This window comes from Pelodiscus sinensis, chromosome 1 (genome assembly GCF_052426305.1).
Source record: "Pelodiscus sinensis isolate ZL-2025 chromosome 1, ASM5242630v1, whole genome shotgun sequence".
Classification (NCBI taxonomy): domain Eukaryota; kingdom Metazoa; phylum Chordata; order Testudines; family Trionychidae; genus Pelodiscus; species Pelodiscus sinensis.
The window spans coordinates 299,811,648-299,838,446 of NC_143052.1; the positions used below are offsets into that span (position 1 = coordinate 299,811,648).

Sequence of the window (26,799 nt, forward strand, 5' to 3'; positions counted from 1 at the left end):
AACATGCTGAGCACCTTGCAGTAGATACTGAAAACCATGAGAGCAGCGGCATGCTCAGCATGTTTGAAAATCAGGTCACTTATTTAGGACTGATGTGAATTTAAGCGCCACTTTGAAAATCTTGGGCATTGTGTTTCCCAGTGGCGTTCTCAGCTTCCAGTGCCCATGTAACCAACTCATGAAACAAAATTTGACTGAGGAAACAATATGCGGAACAGATTAACGGCCATAGTTTCCTGTGGTGTTTCATAATTTGGGGAGTTTCACTTTTGTTTCTGCCACATTATCCATGTACAGCGATATTGGATTGCACCACTTGCAGTCACTATGCAGGAGACTTGAAGAGCTCTGATTACACTAAGAAACTTCTTTATCTCATTAACAAAAGTTGGACCAATAAGAGATGTTAACTCACCCACCTTTTCTCACTTACCATAAAGTCAGGTGCAGAGGAGTCTTGATAGGCCATTATTGCCAAGGGCTTCCCATAGCAGATAGGGTTATATCACTTTTCATCAGTTTTCTAGTCCAGTGTTTCGCAAATGCAACCACCAGGGGCTTTTCTTCCAGCCACAGCCTCCTGGGCAGTGATTTGGGTGGGAGGGCAGAGAGGCAAAGCAGCAGCCCCTTCCCTGGGGCTGCCAGTAGTGGTTGTGCCCTGCCCTCTTCTGGATACACAAAAGCTGAAAGAGCCAGGCAGCCTTCTGTAGCAGTGGGGTTAGGCCAGGGCTACTCAGCTTTGGAAGCCCTGGGGGCCACGATGATACAGCACATGCCGAGGGCCGCAACTTAAGTGTGGTTGCACATACATGCAAATATATGCAAATAGCTTCTTTCGCACTGACTGGCATGAATACACAGATTAAGCCAAGTCTACACAACATGCAGACCCCATTTAAGTCAGTTCTGCTGATATTAATAATACACAGTATTTGCCCGATTTCCACCCTATGACAGCACTTTTAATGAACAATGACAGTCCAGGAATTTAACTACTAAAATGCCTATTAACTGAAGACCATTATATTGACTATTTTTTTGTTTTGGTTCCCACCTGTGGGACTGCGTGTTGAGCCCCAGGTAAATCCAAACCGCACTGCGGGCTGTAAACAAAAAGGCCATGGGCTGCATGTTGAGTAGCCCTGGGTTAGGGTAACCTGAGGAGGCAAGTTCCAGCCACGGCTGTGCAGTGGCAGGCTGTGTCCATAAGCTCATCACATTCCCCGATCACTCCTGGTCGCTGCTGCCTCCCCAAGTGTCATTTTAGCTCTGGCCTCTGCTGCCTCCCCCAGTGTCCCTTCATTCTTGACCCCCCTGCCGCTATCCCCACCTCCCCATGCTGGGCTGACTTTGTCCTGGGATTGCTGAGGCAGAGTAAGTCTGTTGTGAAAAGTGGTATCTCTATGTTTATTAATAGCACTTTTCACATCAGAATTAGTGTCTTGCAAATGTAAAAAACAATCAAAATCCAAAAAAAAAAAGGGGCAAATGAAACAAGAAAAAAAAACATGCAAAGCATCTTATTTGTGTTTCTATTCTGTTTAGGTCCAGTGACACAGTAGTTCTCAAACAGAAGTACATGGTAGGGATGTTAAAATGCATTTAATTAAGTAACCGTGTAATCACTGAACATTTTGACAATTATACGCGAGGTGGCTGGTGGTTCCCTGGGACAATGCACAAATCCCTAGTACACAGTATACAGAGATCTTCCAGGAGGCACAACTACTCATTTAGATATTTGCTTGGTTTTACAATAGGATACATAAAAGCAGTGGCAAAATCAGTACAAACTAAAATTTCATACAGAGAAAGCAATTTTTCAGTAATAATGTACTGTGACATTTGTATTTTTTATGACTGATTTTTTTAAGCAAATTTATGTTTAAATGAGGCAAAAGTTGGACTATGCAAGACAAATCAGATTCCTGAAAGTTTGGAAAGGTTGAGAGCTACTGCAGTGAAAAATAGAGACAACTGTACTTTATTTTTATTATTGAGTCTGAAGCAGCCCAACAATTACTATTTCTAGCAATACGTTTGAATGTAATTTGATCCAATTAATAGTGCTCAGCCAAGTAGTTTTGACATACACTTCCATCTGAAACAAAACATCACAATGAATTAAATGGTATTTAAAGAAACAACAAAGATTATTTTCCTAAATTGTACCTGAGCAAGATAAGATGAGAAATTCCTTAAAACAAGAGGGATAACTGGCAGTTCTTTATGATTAACCTCGCTAGCACTGGTAAGGCTGAACTGATGTGAACAATGGTGGGGCATTTTTGAAAATTCCCATGTAGAGTGCTTTTCCCTAGTTTCCTCATCTTGAAAATATTTGGTTACCTCACTGATGTGGTGTTTGGTGACCCTGGAATGAAAGATACTACAAAAGAATAATTATCAGGGAAACTATGCTGAGTTTATCAGCTTTGCCTGCCCTAACACCCACAAACCAAACAAAGTAACAGCTGAGGAGAAGAGAGCAGATATCTCTGCACACCATGGGTAGTGGGTAAAGGCCCAAATGGGGAAAGCAAGCCCCAGTCCCTCCCCATCTAAGGCTCCCCACCCCATCACAATAGAACCAAGGTTGCTGCCTTCAGCCCCTGAACATCCCTAGGCTTCCTAGTCTCTCCCATTCCATTGGCCCCATCCTTCCCAGCCAGCCTGAGCAACTTGCAACTGGAGACCTGGGCAGCCACGTCACAGCCTGATCCTTCCCGGACAGCCAGAGAGGAGGGCAAAGGCTAGGAAGTTTGGGAAAGGCAATGCCTTCCCTTGCTTATGTTACATACTGCCCACCCAAAAACCCACTGATGTGAGTCTCAAAGAAGGTCTAACACATGAGCCATTAATCAACCTTTCAGTCTCACTTCAAGAGAGCATTAGCTTCCTAAATTTTCTATCTGCAATTTCACAGTTAATAGTTCTGCAGTTTTACATCGGAGTTCTTTCAGAACTCCTGGGTGAATGCCATCTGGTCCCAGTGATTTGTTACTGCTGTTCCAGGGATTAGACACACTAGTCCTAACAAGAAAGCAGTATAGATCTCAGAGCTACCTTACACAGATGCAGACTTCCTTCTACTACTAAGGCCAACAGAAGTCTTCAGAGCTTTTTGGAAAGAGACAAATGTTCCAGAAGAGTGTCTCTGCCCCTTCCTCCTCTACCACACTTTCTTCATCAATCTAGTATCAGCAGGTTTGATGCCACGGTCAAAAGTTGTGCAGAACCACATTATCGCCCACCTTCAGCCACCTGTTCCAGTTTGGGAACCATCTGCATTTGAGAGACTGGAAACTGGATAACTTCCAATGAATGGGTCCTGGAGACTGAGGACAAGAGATATTATTTTCACTTCCAGTCCCCCACACCCTCTCTTTCCTGTCTCTCTCTGGGGACCTCTCCCCACAAGACATTGCTAGGAAAGGAGGTACACTCCCTTCTGCTACTCAGAGTAGTGGAAGCACCCATTGGTGTTCCAGGGTAGGAGGTTGTATGGACACTAAATCAATCATCAAACTCATTCCCAGAGCTTGCACCCTGAAGCCCCTCCTAGATCCCAATCCCCCACCCTGGGCTAAGCCAGGAACCCCTCCGACCCCATTGGCCCAAGACCAGAGGCTGCACCCCAAGTCCCTACCCAGCCTGGTGAAAGTGAGGGAGGATGAAGGAGGAAGGGAGATGGAGTGAACAAAGTGAGGCCTCAGAGAAGGGGTGGAGCTGGGGCAGGCCTCAAAGAAGGGGCAGGAAGGGGGACTCAATGTCTGGGGCAAGAAGAGGTTCAGAGCTGGGACAGGCAGGGGCGGATATAGGGCAGGGTGAGCGGGGCGGCCGCCCCGGGCCCCGCGCTTCAAGAAGCCCCGTGCATGCGCCATGGAAAAGGGGGGCCCCGCGAAATTGTGCTGCCCTGGGCCCCGCAAAATGGTCATCTGCCCCTGGGGACAGGGATTCAGGAAGCAGGCTCTGGCTGGGCACTGTTTAACTGAGATGGCTTCCGGGTGGTGGAGCAGTGGAGTTAAGGCAGGCTTACTCCTGCCCTGGCCCTGCACCACTCCTGAAAGCAGCTGACATGTACAGCACTGGCTCCATGGTGCCATGTGCTACGCCTCATCTACAGGCACTCAGCCCACAGCTTCTACTGGCCACGGTTCCGTTATTGATCAATGGGAGATGCGGGAGTGGTGTTTTCAGGCAGGAGAGCATGTGGGGACCCCCTGCTCTGCCTCTCTCAGGGGCTGCAGCGACATGCCAGCCACTTGCAGGAACAGCAATTACAACAGGGATAATGACTCCACCCGTGACAGTTTAGGTGTGTTAGAAATCACTACTCAAAGAATTACATGTAAGCGTAAGAGAAATGAAAATGATGAACTGCACAGACCAGTCAAAAACCAAAACTAACCCACTTTCCAAGCAATAAAAGTATTAACAACAACCTCCCATGTGTGTGTTGGGTTGGGAGATGAGAGGGAAGGACAGTGTTTGTGAGAATGAGACACACACTCAGTGTGTGAGAGTGACAGAGATTTGCATTGCCAAGCTCCCTTCATCTCCTTCTCTCAATGTGGAGATGGGGTTCAGGAGTGGGGGGAGGAGGGACACCCTGACATCAGCACTGATTTTCCGGAAAAACTGGCCGGTCTAGACACAGCCAAGAGGATCTTGCAATCATGACTGCCTCATGGTTTGTCTCCTTTTCTGAAACAAGAGCCTTTTATCTCTTGATCAGCGCGAATCCCACCTAGGTTGATAGTGATGAAAGAGGTCTAGGGGCTGCCCTAGTGACCTATGGGAAAGGTGTTTTTTTCATTCCAGTTCTTTATGGACAAGCACCCTCATCACAATAAATAAAGAAACATCATGGAAGCAAAGATGCGTAAATGAAGGGAAAATAAGAGTGTCACATCTGGTGTCACGGTATTAAATCACTTCTAAACAGTAATTTCTTTCATATGCTACCCAAATACCAGTCCATGTCCATCTCTCTCTCACACACAAACACAGAGAGAGAGAGAGAGAGAGAGAGAGAGAGAGAGAGAGAGACACTGAACAGACCAGCAGCAGAGTCACTGGGCATCGGGCCAGCGGCTGGGATCCTGGGGCTGATAGTGGAGTCCCTGGGTGCAGGGCTGGAGGCCGGGACCCTGGCACAGGGCCAGGCAGGGTGCAAAGCCTGAGGTTGCTACAGCACTCTCCACACCACTACTTCCTGTGCCTGTGCACATGCATGACACTTTTTTCTGGGTCTTTTCTATGTTTTCTAGTCAGCATATTTTTGGGGTAGAAAATGCCTTTATGTAACTTGTAGAGAGATGATAATAATCACACAAATTCATTTTGGACAGTGCAACTTGTCTAGGAGAGCTGTGATCCCTTGCCAAATTGCACTGTCCAGAATGAATTTGTGTGATTATTATTAGGGCTCAAGTTTGTCAGAGATCATGGAAGTCATAAATTCCATGACTTTCCGGGACCTCCGTGATGTCTGCAGCAGCTGGTGTAGCAGCTCAGGTGATCCCGGAGACAGTGACACCAGCCGCTGTTGGAGCAGCTCTGCAAACAGCCTCACAACTTGAGCTGCACCAGCCACAACTCAAGCTGCCTGGGACGACTGCTCAAGACTTACCTGAGCAGTAGTCCTAGAGGTGACAAGAGCAGTGACATGTGAGCAGCTCTAGGGCAGCTAGAGCTGCCGCTGGCCTCAGTGGCCCCCAGCAGGTCCCTCCCCAGCCCCCCAGAGCAGTGGCCCCCCTCGCTGCCCAGGTAAGTTTTAGTAAGAGATACATAGCATGGACAGGTCACAGGCCATACATTTTTTGTTTATTGCCCAACCTGACCAGGACTTTTACTAAAAATACCCCTGACTACATTGTAGCCTTATTTATTATCAAATACTTATGCGCTCACCCCTACATAGTGGCTAGCTACGACTTGTGCATATCCTGTTATATTTGTCCCCATCCTTTCCTGCACCACTCCAGCCCATTTGTTTGCCTCAACATCTCTAACATCTTGCTTTTAAAATTGTAAGGCTACGTCTACACTGCACGCTTCTTGCGCAAAAATAGTTTCACGCAAGACTTCTTGTGCAAAAGTTCTTGCACAAGAGCACGTCCACGCCGCCATGTGCTTTTGCACAAGAGATGTGCTTTTGCACAACAGCATCCACGGCAGTGTGGATGCCCTCTTGCACAAGAAATCTTTGTTGCCTGTCTACACTGCCTTCTTGTGGAAGAGCTCTTGCGCAAGAGGGCTTATTCCTCGTATGGAGAAGAATAATTCTTCCAGAAGAAGCCCTGTTTTCCGCCGCTATACTGTAAATTTACTTGTGCAAGAACACACGTGCAGTGTAGACAGCCAGCAAGTTTTTGCTCAAGAATGGCTGTTCTTGCGCAAGAGGCATGCAATGTAGACACAGCCCTCAGTCTTTGAGCCAGGGACTGTCATTTATTTTAGGTTTGTACTGCACCTAGCACAATGAGGTGCAACCTGTCTGTGGCCTTTTGCCACTATCTCAATATATATATTAAATAAAGATCATGCCCCTCACCCTTCAACTTCATATATTATATTGCTGTAAGCAATTTGTAGATAGAGATTCACGAGCATCCCTATTGTAAGGCAATCCCCCTTCCATAAAACAAACTCTGGCTTCCCTAATTTTAAAAACTGAGGTGCAGGGGGGAAAAATAGCTTTTGATGTGTGTGGGAAGATGTAAGTTGTTTGGGAAGAATATTTCAATTGTTTGAATCCTAGGGCAGCCTGCACCTTTTTTTTCCTGCTGAGTCACTTGGAGACAGCAAATGTAGAACTACTACTGAGTGAATGTTTAAGTGCTCAGAGTACACTATTCAATACTGCACTTTAGTACTCCTGGGGGAATTCTGCAAGAAAAAATTTAAAATTTTGCAATATTTTGTACATTTTATTTGTCAAAATAAGGCAATATGTTCATGCCAGTTACAATTACTTTGGTGTTTTATTTCAAAATACTTCTCAGCAATTATATCTGTAACAGTACATACAATGAAAAAGATTCAGAAAATGTTTTTGACAAATGGATTCCTTATTAGGCATATTAATACAGAACACTAAATAATCATTCATTTAAACTTCAATGTAGAAATGTATTTCCCACACCTCTCAGAAGCAGTGCAAAGGCCTTGAGGGTGTCCAGTAATGGAAGGATTGAGGGAGCGGGAAGTAATTGCTGGGAAGGAGCCTAGGTGTGAATTTGAAGGGTTGTTGTGTGGGTTTCAGAGAAGTATGGAACATATTTTTGTGGGGAGGGATAGATTGTTATGAAGTCTCCCCCATGTAGACCCTGACTGACCCCTCCCCAAAGTAATTCAATCAGGAACATCCTCTGTCCCCATGTATCTTGCATCCCCATTCAGCCACCCCTCTTCCTCCCATGCCTATGTGTCCCAGAACTCCCATTCCCATTCAGCTCCCACCCAGTCCCCCAGTCTGTCCCCCTGCTATGCCTTCTGAACCCCAGTCTGTGACTCCCCACAGAAGCCCCATGTGCCTTACCTGGTCACCCTCCCCTCCATATATTGTGCCTCCTGACATGGCCCCCCCAGGCAAGGCACTGTGAGGAGTCCTGCTTCATCCCTACTTGCAGCTGGGGCTGCTCCCACCTGTCAGCCGATGCTCTGTATTCTTCTTCAAGAGATGTCACTGTGGATGCTCCACTTTGGGTGTCGGTGCATCCCTGCACCTTCACTCAAAGATTTTTACAGCAGTATCTGCACAGGCTGCACACACATGGTGTCTGCCTCACGCGCCAACCATGCCTTCCCCAAGATTCTTGTGGTGGTAACAGCTCACCTAAGGTAAGAAAGAATGATCATTTGTTTTGCTTACCTGGATGATTGCCTGCTCCAAGCGTGGACTTTCGAGGAACCCGTTCAATCCACACAGATGACTGTCGATTTCCAGGGCCGTGGCCTACTAAGGGAAACTGGTTTTCAGCCCTTGACCTGCAGGATGCAACTATACACAGAGTATTGATCAAAATATGGACAGACAGGGCCATACTAATAGCCCCTACATGCTTCAGACAGGTATAATACCCATTTCTAACAAGAATGTTTGCCCACTGATTACACTTCCCCTCCTGGGCCTACTATCACAACACAGGGATTGACTATGCCATCCCAATATAACCATGTTACACCTCAACGCATGGCTCCTCGATGGTTCTTTAATGAGGAACTAGACTGCTCTGAACAGGTACAAAGGGTGCTGTTACATAGCAGAACACAATCCATGCATACTACCTATCTCGTGCACTTACGGAGATTCACTCACTGGTGCTCTGCCAAACAAACCTCTTCTGATTCCATGCCTCTTCCACTAATACTTGACTATCTTTTAGAGCTTAAGCTATCAGGGCTATCCCTCAGCTGCAATTATAGTTTTTCACTGCAAGACCGCAGACACCACTATTTTTGCCCATCCCATCACAAAACAGTTCCTCAAGGGCCTCCAGTCCCTATACTCGGACATTAAACTGACCACTCCACCTTGAGACTTTCACTTACTCCTCACATGAGTGATGCACCAACCATATGAACTGCTAGCAACATGCTCCCTCCAGTATCTCTCCATGGAAACAGTATTTTTAGTTGCAATTACAGCTACCAGACGTGCAGAAGAAATTGGAGTGGTCATGGTAGAAGAAACATGGCTACTCCTCTGAGACTTTTTACCATGGCAGAAGAGTGAGCCCGAGAAGAGGCCACAGAGCAGGTAAGGCCCTAGGCCTTCTCCAACCACTACCCCCTGGGAAGAAATTTGTGGTGCATTCGGAAGGTGACTTTTTCCTTTAAAAGCCACTGCCCCCCTTTGGGAATCAAGAAGTCCTACAAAAAGTCTTACAATGTTCCGTGGACAGTTATAGTTGTACGGTGACTGACTATTTGGACTACAGGGACCATACCCCAAACTGAAGGGCTGAATGGGTAGACAGTATAGCTCAATGATGTAATTTAGGAATATGTCTACACTATAGTTAGACACCTGTGAGAGACCTGTTCCAGCTGACTTGGGTTTGTGGGGCTCAGGCTAAGGGCTTGGTTAATTGCAGTATAGGGGTACGTCTACACAGCAGGGCTTCACTCAAAATAAGCTACGCAGCTTGAGCTACGCTAATTGTGTAGCTTAAGTCAAAATAGTTTATTTTGAATTTGGGCGCATCTACACAGCATTTATTTCTAAATAGAGCATTCTTCCTCCAACTTCCCTTAATCCTCGTAAAATGAGGGTTACAGGAGTCAAAGTAAGAAGCCCTGCAGCTGGACATTATTTAGACATTATGTTGAAATAACTGCTTGTAGTGTAGCTGTGCACTTGGTTATTTCGAAATAACATAAGTAATTCTGAAATAGCGGTGCTGTGTAGACATACTCCAGGTGTTTGGGCTTGAACTGCAGCTAGAATTCTAGGGCCCTTCCATCTCTCAGGATCCTAGAACCTGGGGTCATGCCTGAGCCTGAATGTCTACACTACAGTTACACAGTCCCTTAGCTTGAGCCCTGCATGCCTAAGTCAGCTGGCTCAAGCCAGCTGTGGGTTAACTGTAGGCTAGACATACCCTTAAATTCACTGCAGGGAGGACCCTGTTGGTGTTAATTCCCACAAGGCCTTGAACTGGGATTTGGTGGAGAGGGAGACCCTAGGTCCTCATACTGTACCCCATTAAAGGTCTAACTCCAGAGGTGAGTGAAAAGCTGAAGATCACTGGCTTAAGGGCAAAATAATTACTCCACCACACTGAGTGAGAGACAAGGGGCAGAAAGCTGGGTGATCTAATCACTAGGCTTCCTGGATCTCCAAGGTTCCTTTCTCCACATGGCTCTAAGAGTTCATACAATGAGACCATTCCAACCAGTTCCCAGAATCTGAGAATCTCTGACTCCCCTAATTGCCATTTTGTCTGATTTGTAAACAAAATATGCACCTCTCAGTCATAATAATGTCTTGCTCTTGGTGAGGAAAACCTGAAATCTTGTGCATACTTGTGGTATTTCTAGTCACAGTTTACATACTTGTCATCAACACAATTTATTTTGCCTTTGATTCTTTTCATACAGAAATTGTTGATCTGTAGCCTCCTGCTCAATGAGGTGTTTATTATTTACATATTTAGAAAGAAAAATAATTTTTAGAATTTTTTCCTTTGGTGTTTTCACTAGCCAACGTAACTTTTTCCGTTTCTTTGATTCTGCCATTCTCCCTTTTTTAGTGATTTTTCCCAGCTGCGAAAAAAACAATGTGGGCTATTTAAATACATAAACAAAAACAAACAAACAAAAAATCCAATTAAAAAGACATTGGTTTTACAACTAAGAACCCCTCTGAACTATCTGTTTCCTATGCAATAAAACCTCTGTCTCTGGAGTAACCAAGTTTGTCTTCATTGTACATTCCAATAAGATGTTATTACAGCAGTGTCTTTAATTACATTTCTTGCTATTACATTAGTGCATAGTTACATGGGGTTTTACTGGCTCTAAATGTGTTAGTTTGTAGACCATGGTGCCTTTAAGTCTTGTGATAAAAGAAGGGTAAATATTGGAAGCCAGAAGACATTTTACTCTAAATTTATATGCTATTTTATGCTAGACTGGCAATGGCCTCTACCTAGCAAATGCAGTCCTATTCCTAAAATATTTTGTAATAAAATATTTCGAAGACAGCAAAATATTAAGTGGTAAATAAAAAGAATTTTTATACAAATACATATCTAATAATGCAAAAGTAGCAGGATTCTAGAAATGTGTATCTCCTTATACTATCAGTGTAAGCACATGGATTTGTTCCATGTTAATCCAATGATTTTACCTAGAGGTAAATGTAAGTGGCCTATGTCTTAAATTAGATCCCTTGTCCTCATCGTGAAAATTATCTGGGCAAGCAAAGTTGGGAAAAGTCTTTGGAGATTACTATAGTCTTCTGCTCCCATTTCTTCTTTCTGTATCCATTTCTTTCCTCTACAGATCAATCCCCATAGCTCTACACCCTGGTACTTTGCCTTTGATTCCTGTTAAGTGAAATTCATTTGATGTGTATAATCCTAGGCAGTTGCTATCAGGAATTGAGAACCATGATACAGAGATTTTCTACAGGAGCACACATGGCTATTCTGTCTGTCTAGCAAATATCAGCTAAGAAGTGATTTCGTAAAATCACAGAAATGCTTGAGTGAACTTCAAAACATCTAGTCTAGTTCTCTACCCTAAGACTTAAGCATACCTCAACCATTCCTTATAGGTGTTTGGAGGCTTTTAAGAACATACTAGACAATTTGTTTCAGTATTTAACTATCTTTAGAGTTGGATAGATTTTTGCTAACTAACCTGTGCAACCCTTGCTGCAAACCAAACCAATTGCTACTTGTCCAACCCTCTGTGGACATGGAGAAATTGATCACTATCCTCTTTATAAGAACCTTGTACATATTTCAAGATTATGTCCTCTCTCAGGCTTTTCTTCTCTAAACTAAATCATGCCCAATTCTTTGAACCTAAAATGGATAAGATATGTGATTAAATGAAAGAGAGGATAGTATAGTACCTGGCTATTCCTAAAAGGGTGAATTTGTTGCATCCATAAATGCCAAAGCTGCAACCCATATTCAACAGAAGCCTGATTCAAAGCCCACTGATGTAGATGGAAAGACTTATTGACCCCAAAAGTTTTGGATTAAGTCTTAACTGTTTAAACATCTTTCTCTGAAAGATTTTAAAGGGCATTTGTGGCATCAGATGTGTAGAACAAATGTGTAGAACAGATGCAGCTTTGGTCTATAAGGTTATGTTTAGACTCCGGACTTCTTTTGGAAGAAGCTTTTCCGGAAGAGATCTTCTGAAAAAGCTTCTTCCGAAAGAGAGCGTCTACACAGCAAAAGTGCATAGAAAAACTGATCTGCTTTTTCAACAGATAGCGTCCACACTGAATGAATGCTATCTTGCATTGAAGCTGTGATTACTATGGGCAGAATGGCCACCAGGACACCCTTTGCTGCACCTTTTTCCTCTTTCCTCTTCTTCCGAAAGATCGCCCTCTTCCCTGTCCACACATGCCTTTTACCAAAAGAGCTCTTTCAGAAAAAGGCTTCTTTCTCATAGAAAGAGGTTTACCAACACCGAAAAAAAAACCCTGTTCTTTCGATTTTCTTTTGAAAGAATGCCATTGCAGTGTGGACGTAATTGAAGTTTTGTAAGAAAAATGGCTGTTTTTCCAACAAAACTCTATTGTGTAGGTATGCCCTTAGTGTACGTCTAAACTACATGCCTCTGTCAGCAGAGGCATGTAGATTTGTTTGTTCAGCAAAGGTAAATGAAGCCGTGATTTAAATGATCGCGGCTTCATTTACATTTACATGGCTGCCGCGCTGAGCCGACAAACAGCTGATCAGCTGTTTGTCGGCTCGCCGCTAGTCTGGACGTTCCCCCTGTCGACATCAAAGCCCTTTATCGGCAGCCCCGGTAAACCTCATTCCACGAGGAATAACGGGGCTGCCGACAAAGGGCTTTGATGTCGACAGGGGGAACGTCCAGACTAGTGGCGAGCCGACAAACAGCTGATCAGCTGTTTGTCGGCTCAGCGCGGCAGCCATGTAAATGTAAATGAAGCCGCGATCATTTAAATCGCGGCTTCATTTGCCTTTGCTGATCTGTCTAATCTACATGCCTCTGCCGACAGAGGCATGTAGTCTAGACACAGCCTTGGAGAACAGCTATCACTGTTGTGCTGAGACACACTTTTTGGAAATCCCTAAGCTAAGTACTAGATTGGTCCAACTTAAAAAAAACACCATAAAAGACACATTGCTTGACACAGCTGGTTTCAAGCACTAAATTTTCACTCAGGGTCTTTTTCTCTTTACTTCTGCCAGATAGTGTATACAGAGATAAATTTGTCCCACATCAATCAAGTTTTTTAATTAAAAATAGTTTTCCAACACTAACGGCATATCTTGCTCCACTTGTTGAATCTTGCTTTGATCCCAGCTCTGGACAGGCCATGGTAATGAATATTGTGTTGTCGAAGATTTTTCTTTTGTGTTTAAAGAATTTAATAATATCTTTTACATAGGAAAAATATATGTCCTTGTAAAATCTGCATCTTTTAAAATAAAAAATTGGATGGCTGCCCTCATCATTAATTGTGATCATTCTTGCATGTAGAGTTAGTGTGCCATTTATCGAAGGTGTTAAAAAAGGTGAATGTTTCTTAAATTGCTAGACTCACATCCCTTGTGATGATCCTATTTCTTCTGACAGAAGCTGATAGCAGCCCATGAAAAGGAAAACATGAATTTCCTGCTTACTTGTTTCATACTATTGTTGTAAAAGGCAAAATACACAATAGTGAAGAAAACACATGGGCATGGTAGGCTCTAAACAACCAATCATATACACAAAGGCTATGTCTACATAACCATGTTATTTCAAAATAAGTTATCTCCAAAAATAACTATTTCAAAATAAGCTTAGTCCTCTTCACAAGCAGGAGTTATTATTTCAAAATAACAAGCCCAGTATTTTGAAATAACAGGCTTGATAGTGTGGATGCTCACTTTGTTATTTCAAAATTTTGAAATAACTCCGTAGGGTAGACATGCCCAATAAATGCTATGTGGAAAAGAAGCAACTACAGGGGGACATGATAGAGGCCTATAAAATCATGAATGGTGTGGAGAAAATAAATAAGGAAAAGTTATTTTCTCCTTCCCATAACTCAAGAACTAGAGGCCACCAAAAGAAATTAATAGGCAGCTAGTTTAAATCAAACAAAAGGAAGTATTTCTTCACACAATGCACAGTCAACTTTTGGAACTCCCTGCCAGAGGATGTTGTGAAGACCAGGTCTTTAGCAGGGTTCAAAACTGAGCTAGAAAAATTCATGCAGGATAGGTCCATCAATGGCTATTAGCTAGGATGGGCAGGAATGATATCCCTAGCCTCTGTTTGTCAGAGCTGGGACTGGGCGAAAATGGATGGATCACTTGTTGTTCACCTGTTCTGTTCGTACCTTCTGTGATACCTGGTATTGGCCACTGTTGGAAGGCAGGATACTAGTCTAGGTGGACCTTTGCTCTGACCCAGTATGGCTGTTCTTATATGTATATACACACACATACACATACAGCTACTCAGGATGATTTCTAAACATACAAAATACTAAGCACCATTAGAGGCCTCTCAAACTATTTAAAGGGATACTGAGCTATTCTTATACAGTAGGGCTGCGTCTAGACTGGCAAGTTTTTCCGCAAAAGCACTTGCTTTTGCGGAAAAACTTGCCAGCTGCCTACACTGGCCACTTGAATTTCCACAAGAACACTGACCTCCTACTGTCTGAAATCAGTGCTTCTTGCGGAAATACTATGCTGCTCCCGTTCGGGCAAAAGCCCTTTTGCACAAAGCTTTTGCGCAAAAGGGCCAGTGTAGACAGCTCAGATTTGATTTGCGCAAAATAGCCCTGATCGTGAAAATGGTGATCGGGGCTTTTTTGTGCCAAAGTGCGTCTAGATTGGCACGGACGCTTTTTCGCAAAAAGTGCTTTTGAGGAAAAGCGTCCATGCCAATCTAGACGCTCTTTTCCACAAATGCTTTTAACGGAAAACTTTTCCGTTAAAAGCATTTGCGGAAAATCATGCCAGTCTAGACGTAGCCTAGTAGTACAGCTATAAAGGCAACAAAAACAAACTAATCTACTATGCACTGAGTAGTTTTAGAATAGATGCTTCTGCAGAGTCTTAAGAGGAAACAAGTCAGCATGAAACAGATGTTATTAAGTTGACCTGTCCATATATTTAAATACTTCCAAAACACACTAGTCTTCTTTCATCATGTCCCTCTCATCTTCCTTCCTCCAAAGCCGCCCTCTCCTCCCTGAAATATGAAGTAAAGCATTTATCTGAGAAGAGAATACCTGAGCATGCTTCATGCTGCCAGCACTAAACCATCCTTAGAATTTCTAAAAATTAGATTTCCTTGTGGAAAAAAATCTATACCCAATAGAGAATTTTAACAGATTAAACAGGTATTGATCGCAAAATTAAAACCTACTGAATGCTTAGGTATAGTTGATTTGATTACTTATGTGTAAACAGAATTATATCCAGTTATACTTGGTACTTTTAAAGGGCCAGTTTTATATAGCTGAAAACAATTATGAGACAAGGGGCTTTGTGAAATAATTTAAACAGAAAATGTGAATAACGAGGAATTGTTGAAGAACATTTTACTATATGACCCAAAAAAGTCACATTTCCACAAATGAAGAACAAAAACTATTAGACCTTTCCTTCCTTCCTCCCTCCCTAAGCCAGGAAGTGAAAACAACTATTTAAAAAATTGATAGCAATGAATATAAAATACAAGCCAAGAATTTTAGGAAAATGTATAAGAGAAGCAAAAGGACAGAGAAGAAATCTATAGGCAGCAGAGTTAAGGACAGTAAGTAGCAGTTTAAGTACATCAAGAACAAATGAATCCTAACAATGGTAAACAATGGTAGATAGATAGATAGATAGATAGATAGATAGATAGATAGATAGATAGATAGATAGATAGATAGATAGATAGATAGATAGATAGATAGATAGATAGATAGATAGATAGATAGATCAGAAAAGGAAGAACTAGTCAATAAATGTGTTCTATATTTGGGAAAAAGCAAGATGTATTTATATCATATGATGATAAAATGCTTTCTATTCCTACAGTAATTAAGATGCTAAACAGCATCTACTAAAGTTAGACATTTTTAAATCAACAGGTGCAGATATCTTGCATCAAAGAAATTTAAGATCTGGCCAGGGAGCCATCTGGACCATGATTTTCAATAAGTCTCATTACCCAGGAAAAGTTCTAGAAAACTGGAGGAACACTAATATTGTCTTTAATTAAAAGGAATACACAGGATGATCCAAGTGACTTATGTTATGTCTACACTACAGAGAAGATCAAAGTTGGCACTGTCGAACTTCCAGGGTTCAAATAAGTAGGTCTAGTGAAGACAGCTAATTCAAACTGAGAGGGGAACTCCGGTCGATGCTAAGGATGTTAAGTAACAGCTAATTTACTAGTTGAGTAGTCGATGGAATTTCCATTGACTACTCAACTAGTCGACAGGCACTTCCACATTCCTCCTTTGTAGAGTCCCATCGGTAGCGGAGGAATGCGGAACTCTGTGTGCTGCTGACTCCGGGCTGCACACGGCGTGCCAGCTTTGAAATGTACAGGAGTCCCCAGTGTGGGCTCCACGCTGTGCGTCTGCTCTGAAATGCCACACGGAGCCGTGGTCAGCTGGGGACTCCCCAGCTGATCCCAGGCTCTGCACAGCATTTCAGCAGAACCTGGGATCAGCTGGGGAGGCCCCAGCTGACTCCGGGCTCCACGCGCAGCAGCACCACACAGCTGATCCCAGGCTCAGCTATGCAGCGCTGCCACTTTGAAGTACCCCCACTTCCCCCCCCTTTGCTGCCTCTATCTGATAGAGGCAGCAAGGGGGGGGATCGATTAGTCGACTGACTATCTGTTAAGCAACGGGGGGAGGGATAGCTCAGTGGTTTGAGCATTGACCTGCTAAACCCAGGCTTGTGAGCTCAATCCTTGAGGGGACCATTTAGGAATCTGGGGCAAATCTGTCAGGGATGGTACTTGGTCCTGCCATGAGGGCAGGGGAGTGGACTCAATGACCTCTCAAGGTCCCTTCCAGCTCTATGAGATAAGTATATCTCCATATATATTATTTTAACATCCCTAGCCAATGCCAGTAGTCCTGCTTCCATGAGGAGTAAGGAAAGTTGAAGGCAGAGTGTTCTCCCTTCAACTTCCTGCAGTGTTGACAGTGCCTAAAGTCAAGTTAAGGTACTTCAGTTACGCAATTAACATAGCTGAAGTTGCGTATCTTAATTTGACTTTATCCCATAGTGTAGACATATCCTTACACACCTGTCAGTCTGGTGTTCCCAAGTAAAACAGTGGAACAGCTGCATCAAAGAGCATTGCCTGTAGCGCACGCTGTTGGCTACAATGGCTTTACTGAAGCCCGCCTCAGTTTTCATTTAACTCTGCTCTCCTGCCTCTTAATTCCACACAGGCCAGATGTTCAAAATATTTCTCCTTCTGGGGTCCAATTTTTCTAAGTCCTCCAAATCTTTCTGAAGAAAATTAAAACGTAAAGTCTTCATCCCAGTTTTAACTGGGCCCTGAGGATCTGTCTTCCCCTCTGTTTCAACACTCCCTAAAGCGAACAGACTCCCATTTCCCCTCCTCAAGGGTCTGCCTTCTTGCTCTCTCAGCACCTTTTGCTTTGAGTTTGGCCTTCTTCACAGACCTTTCTTGTGTAGATTTGATTAAGGGCCCTTATTCCTGGCAATATCTGCAAGCATCTTCCCCACAATTCACAGCTCTCTTTCCCAGCCTCCACACTCCTCCTTTATAAGGTCCAGAGGCCTTTCTGGAAGCAATAATGGGCAGCAAGTAATTACTCTAGGTGCACTGGACCCCCATCACTTTCACTCCCGTTTATGGGGCCAGATACACTGTGGCAGGCTAATATGGAATAATGCTAATTAATTCAAGTTTATGAAAAACAGATCTTGTCAAACTGACATTAATAAGCTTACAAGTTTGTCAATAAAAATAGTAAGTGTTGATTTAACATACTTGGAGTTCTGTAAGACTTGGTTTCACACAACATTTTGATTAAGTAATTGGAATGATGCAAAATTGACATGGCACACACTGAATGGATTAAAAGATGACTAATGGATAGGACTCAAATCTTAATTGTAAATGGGGAATCAACACAGAGCAGAGGATGTCTAGTGAGATCCCACAAGACCAGTTCTTGACCCTGTGCTACTTAACATTTTTCATGAATGACCTGGAAGAAAACAAAATCATCACCAATGAAATCTGCAGATGAGATAAAGTTTGGAGGAGTGATAAATAAGGAGGAGGACAGGTCACTGAAATGGAGCGATTTGAACCTCTTGGCAAGGTGTGCACAAGCAAATAATATATGTTTCAGTACAGACAAATAATAAGGTAATACCTATAGGAAGAAACAACATACACCGTACTCACAGGCTGGGGGGCTGAATCCTGGAAATCAGTGACTCTGAAAAAGATGTTTATAGATAGGAAAATCAGATGAATGTGAATTCCCAGTGCAAGACTGTGGGGAATAAGGCTAATGTAATCCTTGGATATAAAAAAGGTGAATTTTAAGTAGAAGTAAGGAGGTTATATTACCTCTGTATTTGGCACTGGTGTGGCCATCACTGGTATACTGTGTCCAGTTCTGGTGTCTACAATTCAAGAAGGATATGGAAAAAGGAAATATTTCATCCAGTCCAGACAATCACTGGGGAAGTAATTTCTTGTAACATATACTTCAGCCCATGATGGCAAAACATAAGAATAAAAATGGAAACTGAGTAATTGGAGAACATTATCATTATCTATTGTACCCAATTGCTTTCAAGGCACCAGTACTACAGGTCACTAAAATAAACTGAAAAAAACAACAAATAGTCTGGTAGCACTTTATAGACTAACAAACATATAGATGGCATCATGAGCTTTTGTGGGCACAGCCCACTTCTATAGATGACCGGAGTGTTGGATGTCTAGGACCAAAATAAATAGCAGAGACGGGGGAGTGGGGTAGAGTGGAAGAAGGGAAAATTGGGAGGGGCGGAGAACAAGAAAAGGCAGTGGGTAAAAAGTATATCAAGGAAAAGCTGAGTCTATAAGCACCTAAAGACTAGATAGTCAAGGGGGCAGATAAGAACCATTAAATAGCAAACAACAAAGAGTCAGGAAACACTTACAGACTGATGAAACATCTAGATGATATCATGAGATTCTTCAAAGACAAAGAACCATTGTCGCCCTTATTGTTTGATAGGTAGATAATGACCTAACCATCCAGTATGAGGTGTGAGAATTGAATTTGGGAATGAGCTGAAGCTCCAGTCCTTCCCTGTGGATTTGGCTTCTGTAATTGGTTTGTAACAAAGCAGCCACTTGAAGATCTGTTAATGCATGCCCAGGGAGATTAAAGTGTGCCCCCACAGGCTTTTGTATGTTCCCTTTATGAATATCTGATTTGTGTCCATTAATTCTTTCGCATAGGGACTGTCCAGTTTGTCCAATATATATTGCAGTGGGGCATTGCTGGCATTTGATGGCATAGATTAAATTACTGGATGGGCAGTTGAATGACCCTCTGATTTGGTGGTTTATGTGGTTGGCTCTAGTAATGAGTTTGCTTGTATAGCTATGTGGGCAGAGTTGGCACCATGGCTGATTGCAGGGATGGGTTCCTGGATGTTTGTGATGTAGCTGTGCAACATGGGTATTGGAAAGAATACGTTTCAGGTTGGGGGGGGGGGTGTGTCTATAAGCGAGAATAGGCCTTTCCCCCAAGGCCTTTGACAGTGAGGCAATGTCTACACGGCAAGGTTTTTGCGCAAAAACCCATGGAGCGTCCACACCTCAAATGCGCTTTTGCGCAAGTAAATGAACAGTAAAACGGCAGAAGGGAAGGCTTTTTCCAGTGTTGTTAAACCTTATTTTACGAGGCATAACTCCTTTTTGCGCTACAGCTATTGCACAAAAAGACAAGTGTGGATGCTCCAGAGGAAAAAAAGAGAAAAATGGGAAAAAGCGCAGGTGCTCTGATGGCCATTCTGTGAATGGCCATCAGAGCATTCTTGCGCAAGAACGTCCATGCAGTGTGGACACTCTCTTGCGCAAGAAGTTTTTGCGCAAAAACTCTTGCACAAAAGGCTTCTTGCACAAGAAGCACGCAGTGTAGATGTAGCCTGAGGGATCGTTTTCCAAGATAGGTTGTAGATTGTGGAGAGGTTTGAATTGTGGACTGTGGGTGATGACGTGGAATTCTGTTATTTTCTCTTTTGGGTGTATCTTGAAGTAGTTCATGTCTGGGTACTTTTTTGGCTCTGTCAATTTGTTTTTTCACTTCTCCCAGGTGGGTATTTCAGTTTTAGGAAAGCTCTATAAAGATCCTTTAGGTGTTTGTCTCTGCCTGTGGGATCAGAGAAAATCCAGTTGTATTTTAAGGCTTAGCTGTATACAATAGATTGAAAAATGTGTCTGGGATGGGAGCTGGAGGCATGAAGGTAAGTACTGTATAGCCGTCAGTGGGTTTCCGGTATAGGGTGGTAGAGATTTGTCCATTTTTTAATTGTACTGTAGTTTCCAGGAAGTGGATTTCCCGTGTGGACTGGTGCAGGCTGAGGTTGATGGTGGGGTGGAAGTTGTTGAAATCCTTGTGAAATTCTTCGAGAGTTGGATATAACAGGATAACCATTCACAAGGTTAACGGATAAGCCTGGGCTTATCAGTTACCATGAATAACATGCAGGCTCCTGCCTGCGTCCTGAGGAGCTGGCTGCCACCTGGCACTGCAGGCTTTGTATCAGAGCCCACAGTGCTGGGCAAGAGCCCATAGCACAGGGCAGTCAGTGCACACTGGGAGCTGGCTTAAAAGCTGGCTCCTGGGGCACTGGCTGCCAGCCCGCATGGCGTAAGTGTAACCGCGTAACCACTGAGATTTTCAGCGGTTACATGGTTACCCAGTTACCTTCATTTTAACATCCTTATTTCATACCAAATTGGGTGGTCTAAGCTCTTACTATTTAGGAGGAGTTCTAAATTCACAAGTACCTGTTATATCTGGGGACTTCTGTTGCCAGTAACTGTAGCCGTAGAGATCACTAGTGGCTTTCATTTCTCTTTAACTCTATGTATCATGGGTTTTATAATACATTTTGTTATAGGCTGTTACACAGTGTGCAAATGATTAAATATTTAATAGCTAATATCTAATTTTGCAAATAGGTAATATGTCTGACAATATTAACTTTTTACAAATTATGATCTCTGGACAGTTTAATCTCTTAAATTGATGTAATAGTCCGAAACATCCTTACATATGTGGGTTCATGTTATTTACAAAATGTTTTGTCTTAAAAGGGCAAAAGGAAGGCTCTATGAGCCTCATGAAGAGTGCTCCACAGTGGAGAAGAAAAGCCTTATGCCTGTAGTAAGCATAATGCCTTCAGGGTTCCTGGGGTGAAGAGGAGCAAGATTGCTGTCAATGCTAGCTTCCCCCCATTTGTGCTTTTGACTCCTAGATGGCGGTGCCAGCAGGGTCCTTCAGAGCCTCTCACCTTCCAACACACTTTTGTCAACCCGGCAGTAATTTGTCCCATTATCTATTAATGCACAATATAGATCACTATAACACTGTATAGGGCAGGGTAAGGAAGAAATGGTGTAACACATTTTATAAACACTCTTATCTTCTGTTGCAATGGAGAGACAAACACATAGCTGCCTATTAACGCTGAATGAATTATGAATAAACTCATTACAAATGTACACCCAGCATTAAGTATTACCTGGCAGTGTGACATCCTTGAGTGTGAACAAGTGTCTCCAGGGAAAGGCCACTGCTTCTGACAGGAGGGATGCAAAGAGGTGACTTATTAACTATCTACTACCCTGCTTTTCCCACCACCATGCATGCTGGCAGCTCTATATCACTAAGCCATCTGCATTCTCCAACAGCAGCCCACCAACCAGCCAAGTGAAGTCTCAGCCTCTGTACGAAAGTGAAAAACACTAGCGCGGGAGATTGGGGGGCCTGTTTGTCCAGGGTTTGCAGAGCGCCTGGCGCCCTGGGGCAGAGGTGCCCGTTGACACAGCGCCTGGTTCCCTGGGGCAGAGGGGCCGGTTTACACAGCGCCTGGCGCCCGGGGCTGCTGTCACTGCATACCCAGCACCCCCTGATGAGGAGCCAGCAGCGGCGCTGGCGGGAGCGGAGCAGGGGCGCTGTGATGGGGCGCAGGGGTCCGGCGAGCCCTGCCCTCCCCCCCCCCCCCCGCACGGCCGCTAGGGTGGGCGTGAGCAGCGCCCAGGGGCGGCACCGCGGCAGACGCGCTGCCTGGCCGCGCTCCAGCTCGGCGCACTAATACAGGCTCGGCGGCGGCTCCAGCCTGACTGACGCCGGCCGGGACTGCTGCTGCTGCTGCAGCCGCCCCTCTGCAGCCCTGTCCCCGCCGCGGCAGCGAGTGGCTGGGCGAGCCGCGCTCCGCAGCGAGCCCCGCGCGGGCGGCAGGTAGGAGCCGGGGGCGCGGCGCGGGTGCCTGGCGGAGCCTGCCGCGGGCTGCCCGCGCCCTCCCGCCTCGCGCGGCAAACTTCTGGCGGGGCGGCAGCCGGGCGCGGGGGGGGGCACGTGCGCGCCCGCACCTGGGGGGCCGGGGAGCTTTGCGAGGGGCGCGGGAGGGCCGGCTCCGCGGCCGGGGTGTGCGCGGAGGGGGCTGCGCTGGCCAGGCACTGAGCTGAGGCGCGCTCTCCGGGAGTGCCGCGGAAAGGAGCGCACCTCAGCCGCGGCTTCCCGAGCCCGGTCCGGGAGAGGCAGTGACAGACATGGCCTCACCCCGGGGTGGGTGCGTCCAGCTCGTCCCTGGCTTTGCTCTGCATTGTACTTACCTTCCAGGCGTGCAAACCCAAGTTCAGTGTCTGCTGCTCAAGTGTTTCTCAGCTGCGACGCGGATTGTTTCCTTGGGCTACAATATGCTTGTGTATCTCCCCCCCACCCCCTCGCCCCTTTTGCTGACTGCTGCTAGCCCCCTGTGCCAGAGATTTGCAAGAGGGAGGGAGGGGGAGAACAGATACAGGAGACAAACTGACGCCAGTATTGTGATCGCAAGGAGGAGCACAAGGAAAAACACTTTTATGGATGGCTAAGCGCTGACATGTCTTCCCACGATTATGATGTCTTCCCTTCTCACTTCAGCGGGGGGGGAAACATATGGCACGTTTTGAAATACTTTTTTCTTTTCATATTTCATTTTGTTGTCTAGCAAGCTCGCTACTGGAAGTGCCTGCCGATGAAACATCAGTAATTGCCAGCTTTTGTTAGCACATTTGTGTAACTAGCATACCGATCTGAGTCAGATCAGTGCCTTCTGGTTTCTACCATTAAGTAGTAGTTCCAAAACAATAGTCTCAGATATGGGGGGGGGAGAGGGGAGAAGAGGGGGACATTTTTTTAAAGCATGCCTGGACAGCTGCAAATGGAGGAAATTAATATATAGTGGGTGACTTCCTGGTGTTTATACTTTCACTCTGAATGTTGATGAACTGTTACCTTTGTTCTTGCTTTAAAGGACTCACTAGTGTGAGTAAATATGAACAATACAGGTATACTTAAATATTTACTTCACATAAATGGAAAACATAAATTAACAACATAATCAGCCTCTCAGTTAATGAGTTTTCCCTAAAACTCACAGAAGTCGGAAATAAGATACTAGTTCTTGGAATATATTCAAGTTTGTGATTGTTCAGGAAGAACAGTGCAGATAAGACAAAGATTCAGTATTTTATAAATAAGATACATGTAAGAACATGCTTATAAAGAGAGTGTCTTTAATGTTAGGAACATATTATCTTCTCATTTTCTGCAGTGTAATCTAAAGGAGGTATTATAAAATTTGTCTATGAGCAATGAATCCCCACAACAATGATTTGGACCCTGTCATCACTCAGACTTCATCCTTTTAATTGAGCCAGACAACTCCCTTATTTTAGATTTAGGTACCAATGCCATTGCTTATCTGCACAACATTTATTGGCTGGTTTGAGTTTGATCCTATTTGCTTTTAAAACAGGAAAATAATTTTTACTACAGTTCCTTTGTTATATCAGTTTAAGTATATAGGAGCAAAGTTTTTGATAAGTGAAATTTGTTGAGATATTTATATTAAAATCAGAAGGATAGTCGTGTTAGTCCGCAACCGCAAAAACGAGGAGTCCTGAGGCACCTTAAAGACTAACAGATTTATTTGGACATAAGCTTTCATGGGGAAAAACCCACTTCATCAGCTGTGTCATTGCCTATGAAAGCTTGCGTTAGCCTTTAAGGTGCCACCAGGCTCCTTATTGATATACTATAGCTATATATTCACTGAGGTCTACAGTAGGGGTGAGTGGGTAACTGGTTCACCCAGTTACTGAGTAACCAGTACCCTAGAGCAGCCGGCTGCAGGGAGAGGGCTGCTCTAGCCCTATGAGGGTCGGGAGCTGCCCTCCCCCACATGCTGGGCAGCTGGCTCTTGTTGCTGTCCCATATCCATTCCTGGTGCGGAAGCCCCCTCCCCTCATGTGCGTGGCTGCTGGCCCTGCCCCCCATGCAGGGGGAACTGGTAGTGGCAGCCAGGAGCTTGGGGGAGGAGGCTGGGAACATAGTAGCCTGTTCGTGCGGCTACTAGCTCCTGCTGCCCCTCCCCACATCGGGGCCAGCAGCAGCAGCCCTGCACAGGGGTGAGTAGGGTTGCCAGGTAGACCCCGCCAAAAAACCAGACACACTTGATTGTAGGTGAGCGGGGGAGAGAACTGGCCGGGACGGGCGGGAAGCAGAGCTGGCGGGGGGGGGTGGTATCCGGGGGCCGCAGGGCTGGCCGGGAGGAGAGGGGGGTGGGAAGCAGACCTGGCAGGGGGAGGGGTGCAGCCACTGGCCACAGCCAGAGTCCTTCAGGCTGCACCCCCGGCAGGCACTCCCTTTAGTTGCGAGCAGAAGCCAGGCGGGGGAGGGGCTGGAAGTCACTCCCCCTGCCCGGCTTCTCCGTGCAACCAGAGGCTCCCAGCTGGGAGGCGGGGCCGTGATTGGCGCTGGGAGCCTCTGGTCTCATGCAAAAGCTGGGCGGGGGGAGAGGCTGGGAGTTCGGGTCCCCGCCCCACCCGGCTTTGGCATGCGGCCCCACCTCCCAGTCGCTCCCCCGCCCTCACCAGGTTTCCGTCAGGCACCCAGCCGGAAATTCAGAAAATACCTGAATACCAGACAGATGGTGCAAATATCAGACTGTCCAGGGTAAGGTGGGTGTGAACAGGATCTGCTTAATCGGTTAACTGATTAAACCTAAGGTTTTACCAGTTAACTGATTAACTGGGATTTTACATCCTTAGTCTACAGTGGTTTCAAAATCTTGTCTCTGTCTTGCTTTTCTAGAAGAGGGAGATGTAAATGTATTCTTCATTTTGTTACTAGCATTTAGAAACACCAGCAATTTTACAAAAATAACTAATATGGACCTAGTGTATTTTATTAATACTTACTATGGTAATAAAGGTTGTCAAACCATTAAATGCATCCAGAATCTGACACAGACACTTTTGTTTATGTATAAGCCGAAATTAAGTACAACAGTTTACGTCCCCAGTGCCTTACAACACTCATTTTCACAATGTGCTTATGAGGTAGGTATCTATTTTAACACGTTTGTCCAAATCCAAGAGACACATACATATATATCCAAAACATATATTGAGAATAGATATGTGTGGTGGAATCTCCCATTGTAAATCAGTGGTAGCACTTGCATTAACTGCAGGGGAGCACAACCTGGCCTAAACCCCTGGAATTAGACAAAAGTCCCTCACGGAGGTGGAAGTCTTTTTTCGCCAGAACTGGGTATGTGTTATGATTTTGTTACATAGCAATGTGAACGCTCTCTGGGTGTGGTCACTAAAAGGGTTTTTTGCCAACACAACAAAATGTTACAAAACATTGGACAGTTGCCCCCTCCTCCTTTTTTACAAACTTTCTTCATCTTAACTATCTGCAGTTATCAGTTAAGGAGACAAAGGGTTGAATACTATTTTGAATGCTAAATTGTCGTAATACTCATGGTCAGGCTAATCCATCTTTATAAAGTTTTATTTTCCCCTTGTTTAATTCAGAGGATGATAGCTGTTAATTACTAGTGATCCTCTAATCAGAGTGTTAAGTAGAGTATTACTACTGATGACAATGGCTTTCAGCAATTCCAATATGCGCTCGATTGTGCCTTTTGATTTAAATTAATTGATGAAAGCCTGTGCTTTTGATTAATTTGTCCATTGCAAATAATATACAGGCAGTCCCCGGGTTACGTACAAGATAGGGACTGTAAGTTTGTTCTTAAGTTGAATCTGTATGTAAGTCGGAACTGGCATCCAGATTCAGCCGCTGCTGAAACTGATCAGTTTCAACAGCGGCTGAATCTGGACACCAGTTCTGACTTACATAGAGATTCAACTTAAGAACCCCAGGCATCCCCAAGTCAGCTGTTGCTGAAACTGATCAGCAGCTGATTCCAGGAAGCCCGGGGCAGAGCAACTCTGCCTCGGGCTTCCTGTAGTCAGCCGCTGGTCAGTTTCAGCAGCGGCTAACTTGGGGACGCCTGGGGCAGAGCAGCTCGGGTGCTGCTGGGTTGGTCCAGTAGCGCGGCCGCTCCTCGGCGCTACTGGAGCAACCCAGCAGCACCCCAACTGCTCTGCCCCAGGCGTCCTGATTCAGCCACTGCTGAAACTGATCAGAAGCGGCTGAATCAGGACTCCTGGGGCAGAGCAGCTGGGGTGCTGCCGGGTTGGTCCAGTAGCGCCAAGGAGCGGTGCTGCGGGACCAACCGGCAGCGCCCCACCTGCTCTACCACAGGCCCTGGGCTTTGCTCCACGTCTCCCTTGTCTGCTGGGGGGGGCACTAGCTGCGTCCCCCCCCCCAGCAGACCAGGGAGACGCAGAGCAAAGCGGCGGAGGACCCGGGCCGGACCGCGGCGCTTCCAGCTGATCTGGAAGCGGCCGCGGGTCCGGCCCCAGGTCCTCCGCTGCTTTGCTCCCCGTCTCCCTGGTCTGCTGGCTCCCCCAGCAGACCAGGGAGACGGGGAGCAGATTTTCTCGCCC

The 26,799-nt window shown here is 45.1% G+C and overlaps 1 protein-coding gene and 1 long non-coding RNA gene across 8 annotated transcripts in view; one reads left to right on the forward strand and one right to left on the reverse strand.

Moving 5' to 3' along the window:
- Nucleotides 1–1,583: 1,583 nt before the first annotated feature.
- Nucleotides 1,584–22,794, reverse strand: LOC102449048 (uncharacterized). Of its 5 annotated transcripts, none has more exons than XR_012900705.2 (7): nucleotides 22,567–22,794; nucleotides 21,474–21,530; nucleotides 18,295–18,350; nucleotides 18,127–18,160; nucleotides 7,547–7,843; nucleotides 3,255–3,338; nucleotides 1,584–2,101 (listed from the first exon to the last, which is right to left on the reverse strand). It is a non-coding gene; the product is annotated as an uncharacterized LOC102449048 (long non-coding RNA). The 5 variants fall into 5 exon arrangements; XR_012900706.2 differs by having other exon boundaries at nucleotides 7,654–7,843; nucleotides 22,567–22,791; XR_001368072.4 differs by lacking the exon at nucleotides 7,547–7,843 and adding an exon at nucleotides 7,880–8,008 and having other exon boundaries at nucleotides 1,584–3,338; nucleotides 22,567–22,791.
- SMAD9 (SMAD family member 9) overlaps nucleotides 22,028–26,799 on the forward strand; it is a 58,849-nt gene continuing 54,077 nt past the window's right edge. For 2 of the 3 annotated variants that reach the window (XM_075919157.2, XM_075919158.2), the window contains exon 1: nucleotides 22,029–22,192. The gene's annotated coding sequence lies outside the window, so the exon portion shown is untranslated. Of the gene's footprint in view, nucleotides 22,193–26,799 lie in introns of all 3 variants that reach the window. The other variant, XM_089775500.1, reaches the window with a different exon arrangement.